Source organism: Chrysochloris asiatica, unplaced genomic scaffold (assembly GCF_000296735.1).
Source record: "Chrysochloris asiatica unplaced genomic scaffold, ChrAsi1.0 scaffold00103, whole genome shotgun sequence".
Taxonomy (NCBI): domain Eukaryota; kingdom Metazoa; phylum Chordata; class Mammalia; order Afrosoricida; family Chrysochloridae; genus Chrysochloris; species Chrysochloris asiatica.
The window spans coordinates 6,896,065-6,905,524 of NW_006408621.1; the positions used below are offsets into that span (position 1 = coordinate 6,896,065).

Sequence of the window (9,460 nt, forward strand, 5' to 3'; positions counted from 1 at the left end):
TAAAGATTTACACCCTCGGAAACCCTATACAGGGTCGCTATGGGTCGGAACCGACTCGATGGCACATAACAACAACAACAACAACAATACACATCAAAAGATTTTGCCAAAAGAGTGCCCACAGATTGGGAATTTTTTTTTTCAATGACATATCAGACAAGGGACAATTTCTAAAATTTATAGAAATCTCTATGTCTACAAGAAAAAAACAAACAATCCATTTAAAAATTGGGCAAAGAAGTTAACAGACATTTCACCAAAGAAGATATCCAGGCAACCAACAAACATGAAGAAATGTTTGAGATCATCAGCCATTACTGTTATTGTTAATTGAATCAGTTCCAACCCTTGTTGTTGATGAGTGCATCAAGTTGGCTCTGACTCACAGCTACCCTGCGTACAAGAGAACAAAACACTGTCTGGTCCTGGATCATCCTCACAATTATTGTTACACTTGAGCCCATTATAACTACCATTGTGCCATTCCATCTCTTTTTCACTGACCTTCCACTTTACCAAGGATAATGTCCTCCTCCAGGGACTGATCCCTCCAAACAACACATCCTAAGTTTGAGAGTCAAAGACTGGTCATCCTGGCTTCTAAGGAGCATTCTAGTTGTACATCTTCCAATACAGATTTGTTTGTTCTTTTGACAGTCCATGATACTTTCATAATCCTTCCCCAACACCATAACTCAAATGGTCTTCCTTATTCATTGTACAACTTTCACATGCATATGAGGTTATTCAAAATATGACTTGGATCAGGTGCACCTTAGTCTTTAAACCGGTAACTTTGCTCTTCAACATTTTAAAGAGAACTTGTGCAACAGATTTTTCTAATGCAATACACTGGTTGATTTCTTGACTGTTGCTTCCATGAGAGTATGTGCAGGTTCCTCATGAGCACAACTGAGTGTTCTGGTATACCCACTACTCACAGTGTTATTTGTAATTTGTCATAATCCACACAATTGAAAATCTTTTCATAGTCAATAATGCACAAATAAACATCTTTCTGGTATTCTCTATGTTCAGACAAGATCCATGTGACCTCATCAATTATATCCCTGGTTCTACATCCTCTTCTGAATCTATCTTGAACTTTGGTAGTTCCTTGGTGATTTACTGCTTCAACCATTCTTTAACTATCATCAGCAAAATTTTACTTGCTTATGATATTATTCCATGGTTTTCTCAATCCATTGGGCCATATTTCTTTGGCATGGGCACAGATATGGGTCCTTTTCAATTGTTTGGCCAGGTAGTTGTCCTTCAAATTTCTTGGCATAGACAAGTGAGTGCCTCCAGTGCTGCATCAGCTTGTTGAAACATTCCAATGTGCATGCTGTCAATTCCTGTAGTCTTGTTTTTCATTGATGCCTTCAGTGCAACTTGGACTTGATCATGAGATCCTGATCATGGAATCTTGAAATGATTGAACACCAACCAATTATTTTTAGTACAGTGACTATGTATCTACCTCTCTGCTAATTTCTTTTGATGCTTCCTGCATCATTCAATGGCAAAAACTCATAGAATCCTTCAATATTGCAACCCAAGACTTGAATTTGTTCTTCAGTTCTTTAAACTTAACAAATGCTGAGAATATTCACTATTTTTGGTTTCCTGACTCCAGGTTGGCACATTCCATTATGTCTATTTGTTGATGTGGAAATAAAAGGTTTTCTCTGCCTACTATTTTGTAGCAGTCACTTTTACAGCTACATATGCTATTTTCTTGAAATGGTTGAAAACCAACCATTTCTTTTTGGTACAGTGACTCTTCCTTTGATGTTCCATATATCATTCTATATTTTGCCCATTGTTGTTATATTTAAGTCCTGTCAAGTCAATTCCGACTCACAGCAACCACATATGTGGTTTTCAAGGAGCAAATATTCAGCAAGAAAAGTATTAGAACTCATTGAAAGATTTTGTAGTTGCAAGGTAAGTTGCAAGAAATCAGTTAGATTCCTCTACATTTATAAAGACACAGACTACAAGATATAAGAAGCCATCAGGTTGCCAGTCAGCATGGTTAATATAGTGTTCAATATTTATAAAATTTATGTGGAAAAAATGGACCAGTCATGTCATACAGAGTCTATAAATTAGTGTGAAAACTCTTAGCATGATGGTTTTGTCATTTATGATATGCAATAAAACATATAATATGATTTATATCATAAATATTTTTGTTTCATAATGATTTTTTATTTTGAAAAGACATTTTTTACAACAATGAGCTAACAAAAAGATGTATGTGCAAAGAAAACTTAGGTATTGATTTTAGTTATCAGTAAAGTGGTGATAAATTTATCTATCAATATTTACCATCCTCCCTGAGGGCCACAGTTATAATGAAAACTGGAAGGAACACATTTTTCAGAAGAAACATCATTAGGTCTGATAAGATGAGACATTCATCAGCAGGCTAGCACTTAGGCTGTAAAGAACTATAATTCATCTTATAAAATAAAAGAGTAACAGTTAGCTATGTTACATAGTTCATATATTTATAGATATCAGAAAGATGCAAAGGCTAGGCTGTCAGATAAGACTAAAATTTCAGTAATAGGAGAGTATTTCAGAGGTGAAACAAGTATCTGAATTTTTTTCTTAAGGTTTTTGCCAATTGTAGGCAACATGGTTTTTGGCTGGTATATGGAATTGAAGTGAAAAAAATGAATATTTGAAGGATCTCTAACACACTAATGATATCCCCTTAAGATAATTTCTAGGCTTTTGTAGATTCCCAAACTGCACAAATTGAAAAATAAAGAGCTAAGTAGGAAATCAGTGATACACAGAGCATGAATTTCAATAATATCATGATGCTTGAAATGAAAATCCTTTTAGGGTGAGGGTTAGTGGGGAACTTGAGTGCATCTGTTGGCTAATGCTGCCATAACATAAGCACTATAAATGGGTGGCTTTCAAGTGCAGCTATTTGTTATTTTATACTTTGGAATGCTAGATGTCTGAATTCAGGGTGTCAGCAGGGCTATGCTCTGTCTATTCTAAGAGAAGATCATTCTTCGTATCTATCAGCAATAGCAATGTCAAATGTTTCTTGACTTTTCTTGGTTTGTAAATTGACCCTCACATGGTATCTTTTACCTGTGTATGTATATCTTCGCATGTCTGGTTTTTCTTTTTTAAGACAATATCCAGAAATAATAGATTTAGGGATCACCATACTGTAGTTCTTGTGTGGTGCTGTGGGCTAATGTGTCAGACTGCAAAGTCATTTGAACTGCAAGGTTGGTGGTTCAAGCTCACCAGCTGCTCCTTGAAAACCCTATACAGGGTTGCTATGGGTTGGAATTGACTTGATAGCACTTAACAACAACAACAACATAATCTTGTATGAGCTTGTTACCATAACTAAAGAAAAACCCAATTTCCAATCAGGGTCACATTCACAGGACAGGATGTAGAATTTCAAGATAACTGTTGGGGGAACACAATTGCATCCTTAACACTGAAGCACAATGACAAAAGTTAAAAGATTTGGGAGGAGTGGCAAATTGTCATTGATGGTCTTCAGTATTTGTTCCATGGGGGAAATTTCCGTAGATGTAGATAGAGGCTGAGAACAAGACTTGACCTCAATCAGAGGTCCAATCCTGAGGTTCAGAGAAACCAAGTTATACTCTAGTGGTTGTACTGAGCAGCAGTGACAAAATTAGATACGAATGAAAAGGGGCAACAAACGGTGAACTGAATGTTACTAAATTTTCAACTCAACTTCACACCAAATTAGCCCATTAAAGAAAACAGGGAATCTTTCCTGATGAATGATAATATCAGTTGGAGTCTACTAATTTTCTTTACAAGAAGAGTTCAGCATTCAATTTAAAATTAATATGGACCATAGACCATAGTAAGAAAAAACAAGTAAATATAAACAGAATAACCATGTAATTGAAGTTAGCAGAAGATAGCTTTAAAATAACCATAATTAATATGTTTAATTAATGCAGAAACATTAACCCAAATGGGTAAAGCGATAGAAAATTATAAGAGATAACAGGAATTTATTTTTTAAAGAACCAATAAGCGTTCTAAAATTTAAAAATTACATACTGGAAATAAGTATTCAGTGTTGGTATTGGAAAGTGCCATCGTGTTAATTACTACACACAGCCATCCTGTACAGAGTTTCCTAGGAGTAGCTGGTAGTTCTGAATAACCGACCTTGTGGTTTGCAGTCCAGTACTTATTCTACAGCACCACTCAATAGATGAACTAACTATGACTTTAACAGAAGGTCAGAATATTGGAAACAAGTAAAATCAGAACTAGCAAATCGAACCAAACCCAACCCAATGGTATCAAATTGATTCTAACTGATGGCAACCCTTAAGACAGAGTACATCTGCTGCATACGTCCCCAAGGTTGTAAATCTTTACAGACGCAGACTGCCTCATCTTTCTTCTACCAGAGCAAACTGGAACATTGGTACAATTGAAAATAATGTTCACTGTGATGGCTAAGGTGGTGTGTCAACTTCTCTGGGTCATTAATCTCAGTGGATTGGCACTTCTGATAGATATAGTTTGGCAGTTAATGTTAATAATGTTGTCATTCTGTCTTTTGTGATCTAATATAATACTACCATCTCCATGATGAGATCTCACATAATATAATCATATCCATCATGAGATCTGCTATGAGTAACCAACTCTTTGAAAGGGAGTTTTCTCGAGGATATAGTTAAGTGCCGTCAAGTTGGTTCTGACTCACAATGATCCTGTATATGTTTTCCAACGCTGTTTATCTCTGTGGGAGCAGAAAGTCTCAACTTTTTCCTGTGGAGCACCTTGTGGACTCAAATCACTGATGTTTTTGTTCCCTCAGTGTAATACAGGATTCAAAAATTCATGTAAAAAAAGTATCATATTTTAATTCAATTTTTCCATGAACCTTTTGAGGCCCCCTCATATACAGACATTGCAGAACAGCTCCCTGCCTTTTTTTCTCAATTGTCATCATCTGACCTCTAGTTCTCTGGACTTTAGTTTTTCTGGCTTGTCATCATCTGACCTCTAGTTCTCTGGACTTTAGCCAGTGGCCTGCCAAATTGCCTGCAAATCTTGGGATCCATTAGTCTCTGCAACCTGTGAGCCAGCAACTTGCCACCTGATGTACCAATCTTGGATTCATTAGCCCCGGCATATACGTGAGTCAGGAGAAGCCTCTATTTTGATGTTTGATCAAGGGACTTGGAATTTGCCAGCCAAGGTTAATTTGAACCACAAAGCCGGTGGTTCAAACTCACCAGTCACTCTTCAGAAACCCTATACAGGGTTGCTATGAGTTGGAACTGACTTGACGGCACTTAACAGCAACAGCAACAACAACAACCAGGTGAGCCATTTCTTGAATTGCCTGCCAGTCTTGGGATCCATTAGTCTCTGCAGTCTAAGAGCCAGCCATCTGCTATCTAATGTGCCAACCGAGTTCATCAGAGCCTGAAGTTACTTGAGTAAGGAGAAGCCTTCAGTCTGATGTCTGACCAATGGACTTGAGACTTGCCAGCCTCTATAACCATGTGAACCATTGTTATAAAATTCTCTCTCTTTATACATCACACCAGTTGCTCCTCAGAAACCTTATACAATGTTGCTATGAGTCAGAACCAACTCAACAGCACTTAACAACAGCAACAAAACATATGTATGTATGCATATGGGCTGCTGGTGTGGGACTGTAGTATCAGCACTAGACTGAGAACCACAAGATCAGAGGTTCAAATCCACCAGCTGCTCCTCAGCAACCCTACATAGGGTTGCTAAGAGTCAAAACCAACTGAGGGCTAAGGTGTACCTGACAGAAGCCACAGTATTTTCAATAATCTCATATACATGTGAAAGCTGGACAGTGAAAAAGGAAGACCATAGAATAATTGATGCTTTCAGTTATGGTGTTAGAGGAGAATATTGAGAATTCCATGGGCTTCCAAAAGAACAAACAGATCTGTGTTGGAAGACATGCAGTCAGAGTGTTCCTTGGAGGTCAGGATGGCCAAACTTTGTCTCTCATACTTTGGACATATTGTCAGGAGGGACCAATCATTGGAGAAGGATATCATGTTTGGTAAGGTGGAGGGTCAGAGAAAAAGAAGAAGACCCCCATGAGATGGATTGGCAAAGTGGCAGCATGAATTGGCTCAAATGTAGCATTAATTGTGAGTTTGGTCCAGGACTGGACGGTGTTTCATTCTGTTGTGCATAGGGTCACTATGAGTTCGTAACAACTTGATGGCACCTAACAACAACAACAAGTTCATCATAGCAGTATTCACAATAGCAAATAGATGGAGATAGCCCATCAATGGAAGGATGGACAAACTTTGGTACATACGCACAATGGTATACTATGCAGTGTTTAAGAATAACTATGAATCTGTAAAACACTTCATAACATGGATGAAAGTGGAGGATATTATGTTGAGTAGAATTAGTCAGTCAATACTGTATGAGATCGTTTTGTAAAAACTCAAGAAAAGGTTGTCATGTTGAAAGAAACATTCTATGATGGTTACCAGGTTACGTTCTATGAAGGAAGGGAGACTATTTCACAGTTTAGAAGGCAGAGATGTTAACTAGGGTGAAAAGGATGGCAATATAGGAAGGCTAGCAGAAAAATGATGAAGACAGGTAGCTTTGCAAGGCTTAAAGGGAATAGAAGTAAAGGCTGCTATATATATGCAACCCTGTAACAGCAGTGTTCTGCAGACAGATACACAGGCTGAATATGTATACGAAGAAGAGTAGGTATCTTTCCACAAATACATAAGGACTTGAGAGAGAATATTTGTGCATGCACATTTCCCTTTGCTGCAAGAGCACATATGAGTGTGGTAGAGCATATTGTTATTAAGTGCCATTGAGTTAGTTCTGACTCATAGCAAGCATACAGGGAACAAAATGATGAAGATCTCTTAGATACTATCAAACATCTTAAGGCAATGAGTTTCTGGGCCTGAGGGCGCATGATCAATTAGCCAAACATAGTCCACAAAGTGGGAAAACTGTTGTTACATGGATGGGATTGCAATTATAGAGGTGAAACAAAGTGTATGATATGCTGAATGTAAACCTGATGATCTGTAAACCTTCACTTAACTCACAACAAAAAGTTTGAAAAAGAAATGTAGACGGGAAAGAAAATATTAAGAGCAGAAATCATTAAATAAAAATAGATACAGAGTGATCTTGTGGCAAGAGCTGAAGCAGGCGCTCTTGGCTCATCGCTGCCCGCTGCAATCCCTGAGGGAACGCGCAGCTGAGCCACCATCATTCCTGGGCACTTACAGGAAGACTTCGGCTGCGTGGTCACCAACCGTTTCAACCAGTTATTTGACGACGAATCAGATCCTTTAGAGGTGTTAAAGGCAGCAGAGAACAAGAAAAAAGAAGCCGGTGGGTGCGGCGCTGGGGACAGCTCAGGCCACAGCCTAGACCAACTCCAACGTGGCAAGCAAACAGCTGCATAAAGAGTCCCAGAAAGATCCTAAGAACCCACTACCCCCCAGTGGTGGCATGGCTGACAAGAAAGAGGAGATGCAGCTGCTGTGACGCTTAAGAAAGAAGAAATTAAACGTGTTGGAAGAAGACCTGATCAACAACTTCAGGGTGAAGGGAAAATAATGGATAGACAACCAGAAAGGTGGCGACCTTGGGAACAGCGATTTGAAAAAACGCTTGAAGAAAAGGGTGAAGGTGGAGAGTTTGCAGTTGATAGATCAATTATTGACCGGCCTATTCGAGGCCGTGATGATCTTAGAAGAGGTCAAGGAGGCCGTAGACGAGGAGATGGATGTGATTCCCGTGGCAAATGTGAATTTTATAGCCATCGTGGAACTGATAGATCTGGGCTGAAACACGAAGACAAACTTGGAGGTAGCTTATCACACAACTGGGAAACTGTCGACGATGAGTTAACTGACTTGGATCAATCAAACGTGACTGAGGAAACGCTTGAAGGTGAGGAACATCCAGTGGCCGACATTGAAAATAAGGAGAATGAAGTTGAAGAGGTAAAGGAAGAGGGTCCAAAAGAGATAACATTGGATGAGTGGAAGGCTAATCAAAATAAAGACTGGGCAAAGTAGAATTTAATATCCAAAAACCAAATGAAGGTACTGATAGACAGTGGAAGAAGCAATTTGTTCTTCATAAGTCAGAGTGAAGAGATTGATGCTGAAGATTCGGTTATGGACCATCATTTCCAGAAATTAGCAAATAATATAACGTCTCAGCTGGAGATTAATTTTGGAGACTGTGGCTGCCCAGGACCTGGTGGCATGGGAGGAAGAGGTGGCCGTGGGTGTGGTGGGCATCCCAATCATGGCAGCAGAACTGACAAGTCAAGTGCTTCTGCTCCTGATGTAGATGATCCAAAGGCATTCCCAACTCTGGCATAACTGGATATGCCATAAGACAACCCTGGTTCCTTCATGGACCCTCCTCTCTGAGGCTTTGCATGCTTAAGGATCCCAAATGACTAAGAAATTAAAAACAAAAACAAAACAAAAAGCCTTTCATTCATACCATTCACACATAAAGACTTAATTTTATCTGTTTTGAAAATGAAGTTCTCTCACTACACGGAAGTAACAAATATGACAGTCAATTTTGTATTTAGAAATATATTGGTAGCAGGGATGTTTTCAAAATTTTCAGAGAATATGCATATTTCATGAATACTTTTGTGTTGCTGTTGTTGTTGCTAGATGCCGACGAGTCGGTACCAACTCATAGCGACCTTAAGCAGAGCAGAACGAAAAACTGCCCGATCCTGGGACAACCTCACTACTGTTGCCACGCTTGAGTTCATCCATGTTGTCACATGGCCAATCCATCTCGTTGGGGGTCTTCCTCTTTTTCTCTGACTCTCCACCCTACCAAACATGATATCCTTCTCCAGTGACTGGTCCCTCCAAACAATATGTCTGAAGTATGAGAGACGAAGTTTGGCCAGCTTGGCCTCCAAGGAGCACTCTGGCTGCACTTCTTCCAAAATGGATCAATTGGTTCTTTTGGCAGCCCATGGCACTTTCAGTATTCTCCTCCAACACCATAACTCAAATGCATCAATTCTTCTATGCCTTCCTTATACACTGTCCAGGTTTCGCATGCATATGAGGTTATTGAAAATACCATGGCTTGGGTCAGGTGCACCTTAGTCCTCAAGCTGACATCTTTGCTCTTCAACACTTTAAAAAGGTCTTGTGCAGCAGATTTGCCTAATGCAGTACGTCGTTTGATTTCTTGACTGCTGCTTCCTTGAGTGTTGATAGTTGATCCAAGAATGAAGTCCTTGACAACTTCAATCTTTTCTCCTTTGACAAAAATGTTGTTTATTGATCCAGTGGTGAGGATTTTTGTTTTCTTTACATTGAAGTGGCCTTTGATCTTCATCAGTAAATATTTTAAGTACTCTTTG

The 9,460-nt window shown here is 39.0% G+C and overlaps 1 pseudogene; it reads left to right on the plus strand.

Annotated features, from left to right (window-relative positions):
* The window catches only part of LOC102827426, a 47,101-nt pseudogene extending 38,663 nt beyond the window's left edge, over positions 1–8,438 (plus strand).
* Positions 8,439–9,460: the final 1,022 nt, after the last annotated feature.